Source organism: Marmota flaviventris, chromosome 3 (assembly GCF_047511675.1).
Source record: "Marmota flaviventris isolate mMarFla1 chromosome 3, mMarFla1.hap1, whole genome shotgun sequence".
NCBI lineage: Eukaryota > Metazoa > Chordata > Mammalia > Rodentia > Sciuridae > Marmota > Marmota flaviventris.
In genome coordinates, this window is record NC_092500.1 from 170,377,215 (window position 1) to 170,396,744 (window position 19,530).

Here is a 19,530-nt window from a genome sequence, read left to right on the forward strand (position 1 = left end):
TCCCCTCCAAACACATGAGGCTTTGGAGAACATTCCAGATTCAAACCAAAACACCTCCAGAACTGTGAGCCACCAGGTCTGAGGCCTGTGCTCTGGCAGCCTTTGTCAACTCAGGCGAGAACTGGGTGATCCGGCCCCTCCTGCTGCAGGCGTGGTGCCCCTCCTGCTGCAGGTGTGGTGCCCTGCCGTACTCATTCACCTCCTTTCTGCTCCTCCGCAGGACTCTCACCTGGCCACCAGCCCTCCAGTGATTTCTCTCCCTACATCCCTCCTGCCCATCTTTGCATTTCCTTCTTGGCATTGGTCAAATTCTGTACATACATTTTTCTTCTTGGACACATTCATGGGCTCTCCCCTCTGCCCACTGTGCAGGCCCCTTGAGAGCAGTAAAGTTGTCTTTTTCCCATTTTATCCCCAGCACATAATGTCATGCCTATTGCTCAGGTTTCAAGATAATGAATTAGGGATGACTTAGATTCAGATATACGTAAACATGTCTACAGAGTTAGAATAGTGCCACGGAAGACAACTTTCAGAGAAGTGGGGAGATTTCAGGGCCAGACACAAATGTCCGCCCTAAAAAGAGGTTTGCAGTGGTTCATTTTGTGTGATCTGCACCACAGGGTGCCCAGATACTTGGTTAAACATTATCCTGTATCTGTGAGGGTTGCTGTGGCTTAAAGGTATGTGTCCCTCCAAAATTCGCATGCTGGAACTTAAGCCCCAAGACAATGGTGTTAAGAGGCGGGGACTTTAGAGAAGTGAGAAGTCATGGGGGCTCCTCCCTCATGAGTGGATTGACGCTCTGATAGAAGAAGTTGAAGGGAGCACTCTAGCCCCCTTTTTGCCTTCCTGTCTCCTACCATGGGAGGTCATAGCAACAAGGCACCATCTTGGAAACAGACTGCATCTCTGGCCAGACGCTGAATCTGCTGGTACCTTCATCTTGAGCCTCTCAGCCTCTAAAACTGAGAATATAAATTTTTGTTTTTTATTAATCATCCAGGCTCAGGTATTCTGTTATAGCAGCATGGATTGAGACCAGGGGTTTTCTGAATGACATTACCATTAGAATTGGTAAACGGACTGAAACAGATGGTCCTCCCCGGTGTGGGGGGGGGCATCAAGCCGCCCACTGAGGGCCTGACTAGAACACCAGGCAGGGTAAGAGAATTCACGCTCCATCCTCCCATCTCCTTTCTCTCTCTCTCTCTCTGTCCCTTCTGCATGACCCCTGGAGCTGGGACTTCAGCCTTCTCTTGACCTCAGTTTGGGATTGACCCCATCAGATCTCCTGGTTCTCAGGCCTCAGACCCAGACTAGAGCTAAACTATTGGCTCTCCTGTCTCCATCTTGCTACCGGCACATCAGGGGACTTCTCAGATTTCATAACCAGGTGCACTATTTCCAACCAGGAATAAGATCAATCAATCACCTATTGGTTTTTTTTTTTTATACCTTTGGAGATACTTAATCCGTACAGGTTTAATCAAGATAAACTTGGAACAGATAGAAGCCTGAGGAGTGGAGAGGAGAGGTGGTCACTTTCCCGCAGCCTGGGCATCTTGATGGCCAGTCTGCCTCCTCTCAGGAGGTCTATGGGGGAGCTAAAGGTGTGGCCACATTCACTGTGGCTCCTTGAGGGCCACAACATCATTCTGGGACCCTTCACTAGTCTCACTTCACAGACAATCCCGGCCATTTGAACATCTGAGGCCTGAGAGACCCTTCTGGCTCAGGTCTCCAGAGCTCTGAGCAGCCGTGAGCAGAAGTCCAGCCTGGAGATGAGGCTCCATGAGTCGCAACCCAGCATGGACGGGACCTCTGTCTGTGCCTGTGAGAGCCCCCTCCATGCTCTTTGGGAGTCCCAGGAAGACCTGAACAGAAGGGGGCTTTCACAGCAAAAGGTGAGTGGTGGGAAAGAATGAGGTATCGACATTAAGCTCATGAGATCCCCTGGGGATGTGATACAGGGGGGATTCTGTACACGCAGGTGAGTGAGGTGAAACTTAACAGGCGCTTCAGACGTTCCAGCAAAGGCGACGGCAATAATCATAAGCTGGACTCCTCGGGACAGGATGAAGGGGGAGAAGAAGCCTCTGGGAATCTCTGACAGGGTCCTGATGGGGAATGCATGTGGACTTTCAGGTGTTAGGATGCTTGTCAGTGCTGGGCCACCCCATGGCTGCACAGAGCCTCTGGCAGACATTTTCGACAGTCGGCACCTTAAGGTGATCAAGGCAAGCATTGGTTTATATCAGTACCCTCTATGCTCCAGATATTTTTTAATGATTTAAATTCTCTGTGCCTTTAAATCATATGTAGATGGTATCAAATCTCTGTAGTTCAAGAAATTGACATTTCATTTAGTCCTCACACCAAATCTGTTTGGTTTGTTGGTTTCAATTCAGAGAAGAAGCAACAGGGGCTCACAAAGATGCATGTTGACCCAAAGCCACAGCTAGTTAGAACAGACTGGAGATTAAACTGAGGGCTGTCTAACTCCAGAGGTGTCTCCACTCCTCCATGTGGCTGCCCCAGAGGGATCAAGCCACCCCATCTTCTCAGTCTACGTTGAGGACACCAAGATCCCAAGAAGCAGGTGATTCGGTCAGGTCACCTGGCCAGTGAATGCCCAAGCTGATTCCAAAACTCAGACCTCCAGTTCAATGCTGTCCCTCAGAGGCTGCCCTGCCCAGGGCCAGTGCTCTCTGGTCAGAGGACAGCAGAGTACACCTGCCGCTGAACAACTTGGTTTTTATCTCAGCTTGCAGTCAGGGAGAGGGTGCTCCGTGGGCAGTGTGAGGTGCCATGTAGGATGCGCCTAGAGCTAGGTGGTTTGGGGGAAGGCGTAAGTCAGCATGGCTTGGCTCTGGATGGATGATGTCAGGAGGCAGGGATAATTCCTGGGGTTCTTAATAAAGCTCACCAGGTAGGGAAGTTGACCAGACACAAGGCCAGTTCTGTGCATGGTACCGAAACAGCAAGCCTGCCAACTGAAGAAGGCTGTGTTTGTCTCCTGAGCTCTGTAACATCACCACAAACTTAACTGTAAAACAACACAAATGCATTCTCACCTCTCCATTTGTGTGGGTCAGAAGTCTAGATGTGGCCTGGAAGATTCTCACAGGGTCTCTCCAGGTGAGGGCTGCAGTCCTTTCTGGGACTCTGGGTCCCCTTCCAAGCACGCTAACTACTCACAGAATTCATTTCCTTGCATCCACCGATCCCTGTCGGCTCCAAGCGGCTCCCTAAAGTGGTGGTTAACAATCCCCATGGACGGTTCCCAATGTGGACTTCACATTCCTCCAGAGAAGCTGAGGGTGTCCCTCTGATTGCCTCTTCTGCTTTATAAGGTTTTGTGTGATGAGGTCAAGCTCACCTGGGTAATCTGCCTACCCCATGGTCAACTGAACAGGACCTTAAGAACATCTGTGAAATCTTTGTGCATGTATGTAGAGGAATTGGCTGAATAACTGAGGGTAGGTGTGTCCATGCTGTGCCTGCCACATCAGGGTGCCTGGTATCCTGTAGCTTGGGGGATGTTCACGTGTTGCCTGTGTTCAGACACAATTGTGGAGAAGTCTTGTTTCAATCTCTATCCTTCACAGCCACAGAGGGGCCCTGTCTGAGGCTGATGCTCTATGAAATTTGCATGATCAACAGGAGAGTGCCAGGCCTCCTTGATGGTGCCAGGCCAGTTCCCAGATGCCAGAGTGGCTCTTCTCTCTCTCACAGCTAGTGACATCCAACAGGAAAAATGGAGAGACGTGCAGAGCACCTCCCAGGGAGAAAACCCATGTAGCCAACAGACACATGGGAAGATTCACCATGTCCCTAGCAACGAGGGGAGTGCAAGGATCCACAGCCATGGCGGCACTCACATGCATGTGACTGGCAGAAGACTGAAGGTTGGCAGAGATGAGAAATGGGAAGCCCACATGCACAGAGGGGTACACATGGCTGGGACTCCAGAGAACACCCTGGTGACATCCAGTGCAGCTGACAGTGAGCATCCTCTGGTCGGCCAGTTTAAAATCCATAAATGCCCTAGAGAAATTCTTGTATATGTGCACAAAAAGGCAAGTACAAGGACACTGATGGCATGTGACAGAAACAAAACAAGTCCTTCCCAATGGAAATCACCAATGCCCATCCAGAGGAGAATGGCTAAGGAAATAGTATCATAGTCAGACATGGGAACGCCATATGGCATTTAAGAACGAAAACACCAGCGCTACATCTATCAACTTTGAATAAATCCCAAGAATAATGTTGAGCAAAAAAATGAAAAGGCAGTGGGACATTTACGACAAAATGCCATTTATGTAAACTTTTAAGACAGGCAAAGCAATGCTTTGTAATTTTTATGGATACATAACATATGTGGCAAAAAAATTAAAAATCGTGGATGGAAATGACAAAAGCTGAACTCCCGAGCATGATGCCCTCTGGGGAGACGGAGAGGGAGAGGGAAAGATTGAGGAGGCGCACAGGAGGCCGCAGCCTGCCTGGGATGTGTCGTCTCTTTCTCAAGACTGTTAAGGCAAATGGGGCTTAATATTGAGATTTGATGAAGCTGGCTAATGGCTGTGTGGGTTTCTGCTAGAGTATTCTCTTTTTGTATCTGTTTGAAACAATAAAGTTGGTTGATTTGAGTGGGAAGAGGCAAATTCAGTTTTCTAAGTAGGAACAAAAGAAAGAGCAGTAAGGGAACCAGGAGAACCAGGAAGCCACCCAGGCAGGGCGGCAGGGGGCAGGCGGCCAAGGGACCTAGGCCTCCTCCAAGAACACCCAGCCCAGCCTGGCTGAAGAAATCCCCAGCAGCTCCCTGTAACATTAGGGTGTTCTTGGAGGAGGTTCTGTTGCTGAGCTGCCCATATGCAATGGGCGTTTTCTGCTTTCCATGTTTATAGCATCATTTTATACTCACATATTTTTCATACATAAAATTAATGCATGAAGGTGGCAGATATTTCAGGCAATTTCTCCATTATCATGTACTTTTAATATTGTCCAAGTGCTTACAAATTAAGAAAATAATATATTCAGACCAAAAAAAATGATCTCTCTTAGAAAATAAATGATCTTCTTCCTGTCCTATATGTTCATCCACCAATCCCAGAAGGAAAGTTCCTTGAAGGGAGGAATCGCATTTCCTCCAACTTGTTTCCAGTCCCAAGTCTGACTCTTCCCTGCTCACAGCCGGCCATCAGCACTCACTGGGTGAATGACAGGTCACTCAGAAGAAAAGCTGAACGGCTAAGGAAGCAAGGGTGGGGCCAGAGGAAGGGACAGGAATCAGTGTCCTGACGAGGCTCTGCTGCCGTGGAACTCAAATGTGCTCTAAGATGGGGAAAGAGAAGCGTGGTATATTTACAAACAAGTGAATGAAAGCCATGTGGGCCACATGAGGCTTTAAAGCCCCCTGCCCTATTTCTTGCCCATTCCTGGAGTCTGTCCAGCAACATTCCCAGTAAACGTTCATCCATTGACGACGTTAGCCTCTCCCAGGTGTGGCCATTCTATCTTTGGGTGGCTCTGTTGGAAATTTATATTTTGACCAGGTGAAATCTCTCTCTCTCTCTCTCTCTCTCTCTCTCTCTCTCTCTCTCTCTCCCCCACCTCCTTTCTCCCTCTCCAGATTATACTTCTTGGGGCCATAAATCAAAGAAGAACTCATTGGGGCCTTCACTCTGATCTAAGATGGAACTTGGCATGTCACTGTCAAACCCTGTGCTTTCCGGATTAAGCAAATAGCCCTGATCCTGGCACACAGAGGGGCTCCTGAACCAGGATCTGAGAACAGGCCCCACCATGGTCTGGGGATGCAAGAGGACAGGGCCCCATCTAGAGAGCCTCTGCCTTGACCCAGGCGGCTACCCCCACCCAGCTCCAGGCTGGCTCTGTCAGATTCCTGAGGCCAAGGGAGAGAAGGTAAAGGGGAGCAATGTGGTGTTGGGCCTTTCTGGTGTCGGCTGCTCTTGAGTTTCCAGTCCTACGCTGAGGGCTTTCTCTGTCTTGGCTACAGCCCTCAGGGGTGAGACTATCACCTTCTGAAGGAAGTGGCAGAGGTGCACAGAGAGTCTGCAGGGTTTTCCTGTAGATCCAGGACTCATGCTTGAGGTCTGGCCTCAGCCTGTGCTCTGACCCACTGGGCTGCGTGGTCTCCATGACTACAGCACCCCAGAAGGGCAGCTCCAGAGGTGGGGACCCATGGCCTGGCAGCAGGAGGCCTGTTGGCAAGAAGCTGCAAACTGAATCAGACCCATAGGACAAGCGATGAGGGCAAGGCCATGTCCAAAGGTCAGGGAGAATCTTCTGCACTCCCTCTTGGACGTGGCTGTGCTTCTGTCTGTGTGATGCACATATTGTGTGTGTGTGCGTCTGTGTGCATGCACATGCACACCTGTGTGAATTCTAGCTCAATGTTCTCAACATAATGGTTACTGTGCCTTAGACACAGCCCCTGTGTTCATACCTAACAGAGAACCCCATCCAGTTGTAGGCCAGCAGCTAGAGCTTTGGTGTTCCAAGTCCACATTGCTTGCTGTCTCTGAGCACAAGGCTCAAGGACCCAGATAGGAGGCAGAGCTCTTCCTTGCTACCTTGAGCCCCCACTCCCTCCCCCACCCCAGCTCTGCTCACTAAAGCTGCCTCAAGACACCTCTATTTCACTCTTCAATGCTTTGACTTATGCCCTGATCAGCGTGGGGGTGCCAATTGGTTCCACTAGCTTAAATAAATCCAATCCTCATTTCACAATCCCAGTGTGGCAAGTCCAGGATGGAAAAATGACCACACAGACCTTGAGAAAAAAAATAAACCATTTTTTTTCTGTTGTTTATTTTTCTTTTTGATACCATCGGCAGGGACATGCTACAGTGAAAAGTGATGACTGCCTGAAATGAGGATTTTTCTCTCGACTGAGCTGCTCTCTGAATTCCCAAAATGTAATCATATCTGACCAGCAAGGCCAGGTTGCTCACCCAGTAACTCCATCTCTGGATTTACTTCCCCCAAAGCAACTCTCTCAACCATGGCCCAGCGTAAACAGTAATGGCCTCTCTCTCTCTCTCTCTCTGTCTCTCTCTGGCGTCTTGCAGAGGTTGGAAGAACTAAGATGCATGCAGAAGAAAGTAAATGCCCACCCATCTTGGCTTTCTCCTAGCACTCTACTCCAGATGGGAGTTATTCCTTCCAAAAAATAGGGAAGAAATATTAAGTGTGTGCAACCATCCCATTCCCTCCCCCTCCCCCTCCCCTCCCCTCCCCCTCCCTCTCCCTCTCTCTCCAGATTATAATTCTGGAGGGAAGACTGAAGATGGGAGTCCCCAGGTACAATTCCATCCACCCTGCATCCCCAGCAAGCTGTGCCCAGTGGGAAAGTCTGGATAGAGAGCCCCCAGCCAAGTGAACCTTGCACACTTATTTCTGCCCTCAAGTGACGTTGGACCACTTCACAGCAGATGACCACAGATGCTGTTTCCTTCCCACCCTCTTCCCCTTGTACCCAGGGAGCCTGTGCATGGCACCCTCTGGAAGGACCCAACAAAAGCTCTTGGGGATGGAGATGCCTTAAAGCTGGGGAATAGGGAACTCGGGAAAAGCTTTAGGGTTGTTTTTCTTGAGGTTTGCCAGGCATTTCTGGACATTTTTAAAACAATTTTTGTTTTCTCTGCCTAAACTCTGTCATGTATGAATACAGAGGTCCCCTGCTGGTAGCTCATCTTCTTTTCCTAGCTCAACCACACTTGCTCTAAAGGATCCCTTGTTTGGAGAACACCTGTCATAGTGATTCATTCACACCCCTCAAGGAAAGGATTTTCTCAGAAACACCTGAAGCAAGGTAGGGCCAAGCATGATTTTCACCTTTCAATGAAAGGAAGCCCAGTTGCCTGAAGAGACATCCAAGGTCCTCAGAATCCAGCCTCAGATAGATAGTAGCAGATTCAGGCTCCTCCCTCCGGTTCCCTTCACTTTCCACTGTAACACGCATGCTGCATCCAGGGCACAGCAAAGCTTCTGTCCCACACACTGCCCCTCCTTTTCCTTCAGATCTGCTATAACTGAAACACTACAATGCTTGAATCCTGGCTGGATTCCTCCATCTCTCCTCCCTCCCCAGGGATAACCACAGTCCTGAATTCAGAATTTGTCTTGCCCATTTGGATTTACTAATTTTAGCACTAGAACATGTACAAAAATATCATGGTTGTTTTGCAGATTTCAAAATATTTCATATTATTCTTCAACTTGCTTTTTTATTTTTTCTGGGTCTTTCCACACTGGCGTTGAGCTCGGCATTGAGCATGGTCCATACATCAGCTCCACTTCTCTCATTTGAACTGTGTCATATGCCACAGTCTCACCTCTTTTCAACAGCCAAAGCCTTGCCAGGAGTCCACTTCCCTTCTCTCCATTCTTCCTCAGGATGGGGATGGGAATTAGCAGCCAGCTGGGTTCCACGGTCCCTCCTGTGCTCTGGAGAGCCTGTCTCCTACTACTTACAGCCTTCACTGATTTCCATCAGGGTTTATCCCGAGTGATTGGATTAATGAGACTGTTGATATAGTAATTTCACTGCCATCTTCATAATTAGTTCTCAGCAGAAGTTGTTTTAGTCATGATCCTTCTCAGTAGGAAGAAAGGGAGTTGAAAGTGGGAACAGAGCTTTCAAAACAATATGAAGCAGGAAATTTGAAATGGGATCTGACTGATTCCTAACTGGAAAGACTACTCAGGCTAGGTAAAGAGAGGTAAGTGAAAGCTGTAGTCCGGGCATGTTGGGGAATATATGTAGGGATGTCAGTTTCTCAAAATATTCTGATAGGACAATTAAATGATCATTACCTGAACATTCATTTTTTTGAGAAATGCTGGGAATTATATGGCATAACAAAGGGAGAAGATGGCAGATGTTCAACTCTTGGGACAGATGGCGGAAGGGCTGCCCGTTGACTGTTTATCTCCACTGCAGCGCTTGCCTTTCCGGGATGGTTGGGTTCAGAAGCCCATCCCTCCTGTTGCCACAGCCAGCACCATGATGCCAAGAGCCAGGTCGATGACCCCTGGAGGTGAGCGCGTATCTGCTGCTCCATTTGTTCGATGGATTTTTTTCATGAATTAGGAGAAGTAGTGACCATGAAGTCATACTGGCACGTAAAATTCACCCAGAGGCTGTCTATGAAAAGAAGAATTACACCAAGCTGCCAAAACGGCTACAGAGCCGCTCACGTGGCCGCTGCAAACCAGAAGGGGCAGAAGCCCGTCTGCAAATACCGTGCTGAGGCCAAGTCCATTCAGTCAGCAAACCCCAGCGGAGAGCTTTCGAAGCCCAGCACTGGGGCTGGGAACGGGAAGAAAGGACATGTTTGCTGAACATCTGTGCTGTCATCATATTCAAGTCGCACATCACCTTCACCACCAAGAGAGGTGGGTGCAAGCTCCATTTCTCAGAAAGGCACCTGGTGTGTCCACTCTGCTGAGCTGATCTGTAGCAGACCCAGGATTCCACTCATTCCTCTGTCCCCAAATGTGCACGCGTGACTTCTCTTAGCAAACACGGCATCTCTCCAAGGAGGGACTGGTCCTTAACTTTGAGGAGCTTATAGTCTAATAAAGGAGGTGATTTGGGCTTAATAAAAAATAATAACTAGGGCTGGGATTGTGGCTCAGTGGTAGAGTGCTCGCCTACCACGGGCAGGACCCGGGTTCGATCCTCAGCACCACAAAAAAAAGAAGAAAATAAAGACATTGGGTTGTGTCTATAAAAAATAATAATAATAACTAATTAGGTAATAATCCTGAGCAGAGATGGAGATTTCAGTACTCCTTATAACCTGGGAAAGCTTGGCCCATTTTATTTTATCTCCTACTAGTTTTCTCCTGTATTCTAAAAAAAACATCCCTTCCATGTTTTCATACCTGCTTTTCCCCCTCCGATGCCTTCTTCACTAACTCTGCCTGGCCACAGGGCAAGCTTATCATACACATTTTTATTTTCTGGATCACACAGAATCTGAACCTCCTTCCAATGTCTGGGGTGCTTCCAGCCTTAGGTATTGTAGTGAGAGGCAGAGTCCACTCCCATTAAGGGACAGGACATACCAGTGAATCACCTTCCCAGCTCCCGGGCAGTGCAGCACCACCAAGCAGCCGAGCTCTGCAGCCAGCACACCTGTCCTCAGCTTAAAAATGGGAGCCAGCAAGGCAGAGAGGCAGGGTCCATAGGTCATTCTGCCTGCAAGTTTCTCAAGACTGAGACCCTAGGGGAAGGGAAGGCCAGTGCTAGGGACAGCAGCCCATGTCCTGGGCCCTCTGTGGCCCAGCAGGCAGTGGTGTCCTCTGCAGGCCAGCTCTGTACTGGAATTCTACGCCTTGGTCCTTGGTCCTTGGAGTCAGGCCTGCATGCCTCTACCACTCCAGTCGGCTAGCGCATACCATTACGCAATGCCTGGCTAGCGAGCAAGGTGGAAGGCAGAGAGGGCACCCAGACAGTAAAGCTTAAAGGCAAAACTTTGATAAATTGGATAATTCCCACTTTCATCTCCCCAGAGAGGCCACACTGCTCTGAATTAAATAGTATCATTTCCACGTATTTTTAATGCTTTACCACGTAGGTATATAATCCTAAGCACTGGATGGTAATCATTTTATATATTCTTAAACTCACATCATCGGTGGTGTACAATATGTGTCTTTCTGACTTTTGCTTATTCAACATTGTAATTATGGGATGATCCATTTCTTGCAATTTTACTGTGGCGGCTCTATTGAAGACTACTGAAGGAATGTGCTGCAATTTGTACCTTCCCCTGTGGGCAGAGGTGAGCTATTTCAAAGACAATAGTAACACTGCTGTAGACCCTCTTGCAAATGTCTCTGGCTTCTAGGAGGGACATTCCTAGTTGTAGAGCTTTGGGTCCTACCCCATGAGCCTTTCCAAGTTGATTAGATACTGTCATACGTTTTGTTCTCAAAAATGGCTATATTTCATCTTATTTTAGCAAGTTCCTTCTTCTGCTTAAAGCAGCCAAAAATCCATTTCTATGGTTTGGAACAAAGAGTGCAAAGTGATGTTGGGGACAATTTCCCTGGGTCTCCACCACTCTGCACATCTTACAGCAGAGATTCTTTGTCCTAGACTTTCTTTTCAAAGTATGTTTATAGAGTTGACAACCTTGGAAAAGAGAGACAGGGTCTTCCCTGGAAGCAGCAAGCCAGCAGCTTTGCTCTCCTCCAACTGAATAAAAGCGAAATCTTCCAAGGCAAAAGTCATACAGGTGGACACCCACTAGAAAAGACTTGGGGTCCTTAAGCTTGAGGTCCTCGCTTGAAATGCACCTACTGTATATGCAGATATCATCTGGGCTTCTTGTTATCCCCGGGGCTCAGAGAACTGGCACACATGTTCATGTTCCGGCTATGGTCACTGTAATGAGCAATTAGGTCCTTTGTCTCTGACCTGCATCCATGAAACCCTGGTGAGCTAACTTCTTAGCAAGAGGAACAAAATTTCTGACCCTTCATTGTTCTCAACAATTGACATAGAAAGTAGGGTGGTTTAGGTGACTGACCTCAGGAAAAAACTGGGAGAGGGCCCTAGGATGGGTTATCTGATCTACTCAGAGTCCAGGACAGTAAAGAGTCGCACTAGTATGTAAGAGTAAGACCAGAACCTGAATGTATTTATAAGGAATGCTTTCGCTCCTAAGTAATGAAACGGTCCTGTGAAGAGTGGCTGGAACAATAAAGACTTTCGTTATATCATATAAAAAGAACACTGGAAATAAGGATTGCAGGATTTGGCCCAGTGAGACCAAAGGCCCTGGTTCCTTTCGTGATCTGCCGACCGTCCTCCTCCACCACTTCATTGTCACCGGATGGCGTTGACAATCCAGGGGGAGGAGAGAAAGGACAGCATTGGCTCTTTATATAAGAAAAACAAGACACTTCCCTGAAGGCCTCTGGACTGGGGTAAATCCACTGTGATTCAGAACTGGTAGCTGGACAGATTCTAACCACCCCAATAAGATCAGGGCTCCCCATCAAGAGAGCATGGGCTAACGACAGTGAGGTGAATGTTCATCAGGAATCCAATAGCACCCTCCTCTGTCTGCCCATGAGAGCCGGCCGGACCCTGATATCTGTTCTAGTCACACATCCAGCTCAGGTCAAATGTGCCTTCCCAGCATCTGGTGAGTTTTTAAAAATGCATTATTGAATTCCCCCGATCATCAAGGGTAACATAGGAATAAAATCAGTGAATCAATGTGTCTTTCAGGAATGAGAACAGAAAACCCAAGGAAGCCTCGGGCCCCTAACAACATACACCACGTCCCACTAAAGACGAGGGGAAGTGTCTCACTGCCACACAGGCCATCCCTGGCTCTGCTCTGGGAATGACCCTCTCTGCCCTCTGGCCTCAGGATGCCTCATGTGGCTCCCGGAGGAGCTCCCTGGCCTGTTGTCCTCCATGGATCCTCTGAGCACACAGGAGGGTGACAGGCTGAGGACTGCGTGGCCTTCACAGCCTATTTTTTAATTGGTACAAATGTCTTGAGCTGTTATGAATAAAGCGCTTTTGGACATTCTTGGCTAAGTCTTTGTGTGGATACCAGATACTTTTCATCTTTCAGATCAGAAAAGATGAAAAACTTTGATAATGTAGTTGTTAGCAAGGTGGCCCCGGCAGCCGCTCTCATGAATTGCTGATGGAAGTAGAAATTGGAGTTGCTTCCATGGAGAGCAATTTGGCTAAATATATTACTCCTATATATACACACATATATAGGAGTAATTCTGAGATATATATAGATATCTATCTATATACATTTGGCTAAATACATACACATTACTCATGCAATATCTTTAACTAATTCCACTTCTAGGAAATAGGGATGTGTCATACAAATGGATTCACATAAAAAAAAATGATGTTTCCACAAGTTTATTCATTCATTTTTGCAGTATTTCTAAAGCACAAGAATGGAAACCTCCTAAATGACAACCCACAAGGAGAGTTAAAGAAAGTGTGGTACGTGCATACAGTGGTAATTGAGGAAGCTGTGAAGAAGAACAAGAATGCTCCAAGAAACAGCGTTAAATTAAAAGATGGAAAACAGGTGCATAGCCACGTGTACAGCATTCTAAGTGTTGTAGTAAGTGTTGTCTGTGCCAAAAAGAAAGAAAAGCTGGGCATGGTGGTGCATGCCTGAATCCCAGTGGTTTGGGAGGCTGAGGCAGGAGGATCGAGGGTTCAAAGCCAGCCTCAGCAACTTAGGGAGGCCCTAAGCAAGCAACTCAGTGAAACCCTGTCTCTAAAAGTAAAATATAAAAATGGGCTGGGATTGGCTCAGTGGCTAGGCGAGCACCTCTGGATTCAGTACCCTGAAAAAAAGAAAGAAAGAAAGGGAAGTCACGTGCCTCTGGAAGAACACACAGAAGAAACGGATAAGGAAGGCTGTGGGGGAGGAAGGCAACCAGGCAGCTGTGGGCATGAAGAGGAGCCAGACTTTCCACCGAGTCCCCATTCTTTTGTATTTAAACCAACTGAAAATATTAACTATTTAACATTTTTAAATTAAAAACTTGGTAGGTCAATGTTTATAACAGCATTATGCACAAAGCAAAAAGACAGACACAACCCAAATGTTCACCTACAGAAGAGTGAATAACAAAATGTGGGCTGGGGATGTGACTTAGTGGTACAGTGCTTGCCTGGCATGCTTGAGGCACTGAGTTCAGTGTCCATCACCGTAAAAAGTAAATTTAAAAAATGTGGTAGGTACATATAATGAAATAGAACTGAGCCAGAAAAAGAAAGGAAATTCCCACACAAGCTACAACACACACGGACTTGGCGACATGGTGCCATGAAATTGGCGACTTGGCGACTTGGCGACATGAAATTAGCAGCCACAGGAGGACAAATACCAGATAATTCCACCCATGTGAGGTACCTAGAGTCCAAATCACACAGACAGAACCTAGAGCAGTGGTTACCAGGTGCTGGGCATTGGGGCCAGTGGGGAGTTGGTGCTCAGTGGACCTGGAGTTTCCGTTGAGGACAGGGAGAAAATTCTGGGGAAAGATGGTGTTGATGTTTGCACAACAGCAGGAATGGAGTTAATGCCGATGAACTGCATGCCTAACAGTGATTAAACTATCAATTTTATGCATATTTTACAACAGTAACAATTTTTTTTTTTATCTTGGAAGCCCATCCTAAAATCCTTTGAATTGTACTTTTTAAATGTATGAATCAAATCTCAATAAAGCCAGTAAGAAAAACTGGGGGGTGCTGGAGTTGTGGCTCAGTGGTAGAGTGCTTGCCTAGCACATGTGAGGCCCTGGGTTCGATCCTCAGCACCACATAAAAATATATAAATAAAATAAAGGTATTGTGTCCATCTACAACTAAACATTTTTTTAAAAGATTTCAATGTATTTGCTTATGATCAATTCTACATGCAAGTAACACTAATCAAAAATGGTGTCCACACAACCTAGAACATTCCATGTTGTGCCCTCACATGGTGATCAGGTAGCTCTTCCCATAAGGATACAAATCCTATTGGATCAGAGCCCCACACTTACCCTCTATGAACTCATTTCATTTCCCTTCCTGAAGGCTTTATCTCCAATACATTTCCATGGAGGGTTAGAACTTGAATTTTGAGAGGACACAATTCAGTCCATAGCTTACTGTTAAGAGAATGAAAAGATAAGCCAAAAGGGGCTGGTGATATAGCTCAGTGGGTAGAGTGCTTGCCTTGCATACACAAGGCCCTGGGTTCAATCCCCAGCATCACCACCAAAAAAAGATAACCCAAAACCGGGAGAAAGTGTTTTCAGATCTCATGCCTAATAATGGACAGTATGTACAACATACCATCTCTCAATACTCAACAACACGGAAACAAACACCTCAATAAATACCAGAGCAAAATATGTGAAAAGATACTTCACCGAAGAAGATATACGGACAGCAAATAAAACTGTGAAAAGATACTCGATATCATTTATCATTTGGAAATGCAAATTAAAACAATAATTATATGCCACTACCCATCTATTAGAATGGCTAACATCCACAAAGCTGACAATATTAAATGTTGGCAAAGATGCAGAGCAACTGGAGCTCTTTTATTTTTTTCCTGATGGTGGGAATGCAATCTTATGCAGACACTTGGAAGATGGTCTGGCAGTTTCTTAAGAAGTTAAACATAGACTTGCCTTATAATCTAGCAATCAAACTCATAGGGGTCTGTGTTTCCAAGTAATTTGAAAATTGACCATTACAGTTTCTGAATTTCAACTGTGTGATGATAATCACACAAAACTTCTACATGAATGTTTATGGCAGCTTTATCAAACCCAAGTAACACACACACACACGTAAAAGAAGCCAATCCAAAAGACCACATATTGCATATCTTTATTCATATTCATTTTGGGAAAAAGTAAAACTATAGGGGCAAAAAGCATATCAACAGTTTCCAGGGATTGGAAAAAGGAAGTGGTTTATTACAACAGAAATACACAGAGGAATTCTTAGGGCGATGGAACTACTTTGAATGGTACTGGGATGGTGGGTCCATGACTCTGTGCATTTGTCAAAATTCATAGAGCTTTATACCAAAAAAAAAGTAAAGAGCCAGTTCTAATAATTCTAATGTATTTTAAAGAAGAAGAAACAGGAGGAGGAGGAGGGTAGTAGTAGTAGTTTTGAGGATCTAAGGGTAGAACACAGAATATGACCAAAGAATCTAACACATTCCATATGTATATAGATACACTCACTGAAAATGGTGGGAAGGGAAGAAGCTCATGAGTAACTTTGGAAAATGTTTCGACAAAATCCAAAGACTAAAAAAAAAAAGGAACCACATATAAACAGATATTAACTGTACTTTAGTTAATAAAGTTGTGTCTTACAGGTATGATGTAGCAAATCTGAAACTGATTTACATATATACTGGGATCAAATTAAAAAGCAAGTGAATCCCGGTGAAGTGACGCTTGCCTGTAATCCCAGCTTTAGTAAGCTGAGGCAGGAGGATCACAAGTTCAAGGCCAGCCTAGGCAAATTAGTAAGATCCTGTCTCAAAAAAATTGTTTTCAAGTTCTTAAAAAGCTGGAGATGTAGCTCAGTGCTCCAGTGCCCCTGGGTTTAATCTCCATGAGCCCCAAATAAACTGAAGGGGGGAAAAAGTAAATGAAAGGTGAATGATGAAAGCCAGGTTTCTCAATATTAAAAAAGGGAAGTTACAGATAGGCAAGAGGACTAGAATGAATCCTGAGACACTGAATTGGGATTAGAAACATCCTCATTATGAGCTCTTATTTAGCTCAGTACCAATATAGATGGATAGATACAGGTGCAGGTGTAGGTACATGGGTTAGTATACATACATATAGTTCCTTTTTCTGTCAGCTAAGAGGAGCAATGACACTAAGCTCCCCCAGAGTCCAAGACTCCCTGGAGAAATGGCTGGTTCTAGGGTTGAGGCAAATACAAGATGAGTCTGGAATATGTCTCAGCGCCAGAAAACACATGCTCAAAAAGTAAAAGGATAAAAAAAAAAAAGTAAGAGACTGAGGTCAAGCTGTTTAAGACAGCTTTTTCATCTCTGTGACCAAAAGATCTGACAAGAACAATTTTAGTGGAGGAGAAGTTTATCTGGTGCTCCTGGTTGCAGGGTCTCCATTCACAGATACCAAACCCATTGCTCTGGACACAAGATAAGGCAGAACATCACAGCAGAAAGGCACGTGGAGGAAAGCAGCTCAGGACATGCCCATCAGGAAGTAGAAGGAAATCTCACCCCAAAGGTACACCCCCAGGGACCCACGTCCCCCAGCCACACCTTACCTGCCTACAGGTACCACCCAGTTGATCCATTCAAGTGGATAAATGCACTGGTTAGTTAAGCGTGTCATAAATCGATCATTTCCTCTCTGAGCTTTCTGTTTTGGTTTGGTTTGGGTACTGGGGATTGAGCCCAGGGGTGCTTTACTGTTAAGTTACATCCCCAGTTCTTTTTACTTTTTTATTTTGAGACAGGGTCTCCCTAAGTTGTTAAGGCTGGCCTTGAACTTGCAATCCTCCTGCCTCTGCCTCCCAAGTAGCTAGGATTACAGGTGTGTGCCAGTGCACCTGGCTCACCTCTAAACTTTCTTCCATTGTCTCACACATGAGCTTCTGGGGGACACCTCATATCCAAACCACAACACATGTCCAAGCAGCCCAGGAGCCCAGCTGAGAGAGCTCCACATGCCTAAAGCTAGAACAACTGCAGCAACAAAATAAATAACACAGGACGGAAGCATTATCCAAGTAAAGTATTTAGTAAGCAAATGAATGGGGAAGGAGAAACAAATCTTTCTTACAAAAAGAATTTCAAATCCTTTATGCAGGTGATCCACCCTTCCTTAGCCAGGAGGTGAAGTTTAATCTAGTTACCATTTTATCACCAAGTATGCACAGGATTTATGACTCGCTTCCAAAGAACAAAGTGTGGAAAAAGGGGAAATGTAACTTTGGAGAAAGAAGCCTGGCAAACACTGCCTTGACCAGGTCATGCCCACAGGACACTTAATGGGCATTTGGAGCACAAATTTTAGGTCATTTTTTAAAACTTTCATCATAATATTAATGATGACATATAAAATCAATACTGTTTATTTATATCAATGGAAGAGAAGATAATTTGAACTCTTCCATTCCTTGGGTTGATAACCGCTGTGTTACTGCACCTATATCTGGTCGGTTTCTTCTATTCCTACCTAAGTATAAAACTTGAAGTCCCACTGGTAAGTCACTGAGCTCCTAGCAGCTAGGGTTGGCTCTGTTTGATAGTGCTAGGCTTGTGGTTGGAACGGGACACAAGAAGGATCAGGCATGACTCCTGAAGCTCTTCCAGCCATTCGTCAGATACGAAGTCAACAAGCGTATCACACTTCAAAGCTGGAGGAAGGACTCTCCGCTCAGGAATCAGTGCTGAATGGACTCATAATCTACTCTTTGGAAAGTAGCATTTCATGCTCCACTGCAGCCCTTGGAGCTAATTTGAAAATATGCCCAATAATACATCATTGATTTCTTTCTCCCTGAGAAGAAAGTCATCAAGTGCTAGAGAAAAGACCAACTTGCTATAACTGAGCTCTTTGTGCCCTGAAGAATTTTGGCAACTTGTCCTCAATATTAAAACTCGCGATCATTCGGCTCGGAGGCAGTAGGTTCAGGCTGCAGAGACAATAAACATAGTGTCGAACACATAAGTTGTGCATTAACGCTTGCTGTCTCAAAAACTGAGTGTAGACATTGCCAGTGTCATGCAGAAATGTTTTCATTTCATTCCTGATTCAAAAATTCTTGAGAGCTTCTTGCTCTCTGGCTCGGGTACTTCAATGCAGATGCTCTTGTGCTGATTAGGTGCTCATTTCTTGACTTAGCCTATTTAAAAAATGTGCCATCAGCGGATATGATTTGGATATATTCACAATTTTCACTATGTCCACCAAGCTGGAACCAAAATCAGGCTGCATAACATTGGCTATTAATTGTCCTTGACAATACATCAGCTTGTGGATTGATATTAGCAGAGCAAACTCGGTCAATCAACACTCACCCTATACACACAGATGTAGGTATGCTCAGAGAAGCTCCCAGAACATTCTTGCTGTCTACCCCACAGTTCATGAACTAATGAACAACTAAATAGAAAAGTACTTTTGCATCATGTGCTTTTTAAGTGACAAACAAGTCTCTAAATTCCACTCCCTCATATATGGATCACATGTATCCCATGAGCTAATTCATCCTGTACCCATAAGTGGTTTCATCAAACCATACACAGTGACAGCTGCCCTTCATATTGCCTGTGATATCCACCAGCATCATTTTTAACAGCATCATATTTAAAATGAAATCTTTCCATAACATTTTTTTTTGCTTTCTCTCCAAGTGTATTTATCATCAGTGATGGCTGATTCTCCAAGTTTCCCACCACCAGTGTAACCAGTACCTTTTTTTGCTATGACTGCAACTCCAAATGACACTTCTAGAGTTCTAGTTGCTCCTCTAACTTTACTGTCAAAATTAATCAGTTGGAAGATTACTAAGTAGGTTCCTGGGCTCCAGGAAGAAGCAAACAAGAACTCCAAGAGCACCACAGCACTACTTGACAAGGCTGCACAGCAGGCAGTGTATCAGGCACCGGGGAAAAATGAACCACTCCCAATAAGATCCAATTTCTAATTTGTTCTCATGCTTACCTGCACTCTTCTTTGGACAATCGGTGCAGTTTTACTTGTTCTGGCACACGGAAGCACATTCCACATTTCTGTGTTGCAGAGTTCACATCATTGTTTTCATAGTTATTTTTGTGCTTCACTGAACCTCTTTTAAGCCACCGACCCTTCTTTGTAAACTGGGAAAGCCCTGTGACACGTTTCAAGCTAGAGAGATTCCTGTGCTTTCATGTTCCCTGTAGACTTTGATGCTGAGTGTTCTCCTGGTCT

At 45.6% G+C, this 19,530-nt stretch overlaps 1 non-coding gene across 1 annotated transcript; it reads left to right on the plus strand.

The window, feature by feature from the left end:
• Nucleotides 1-14,745: 14,745 nt before the first annotated feature.
• On the plus strand, nucleotides 14,746-14,818 carry Trnaa-ugc (transfer RNA alanine (anticodon UGC)). Its single transcript has one exon. It is a non-coding gene; the product is annotated as a tRNA-Ala (tRNA).
• The last annotated feature ends 4,712 nt before the right edge of the window (nucleotides 14,819-19,530 follow it).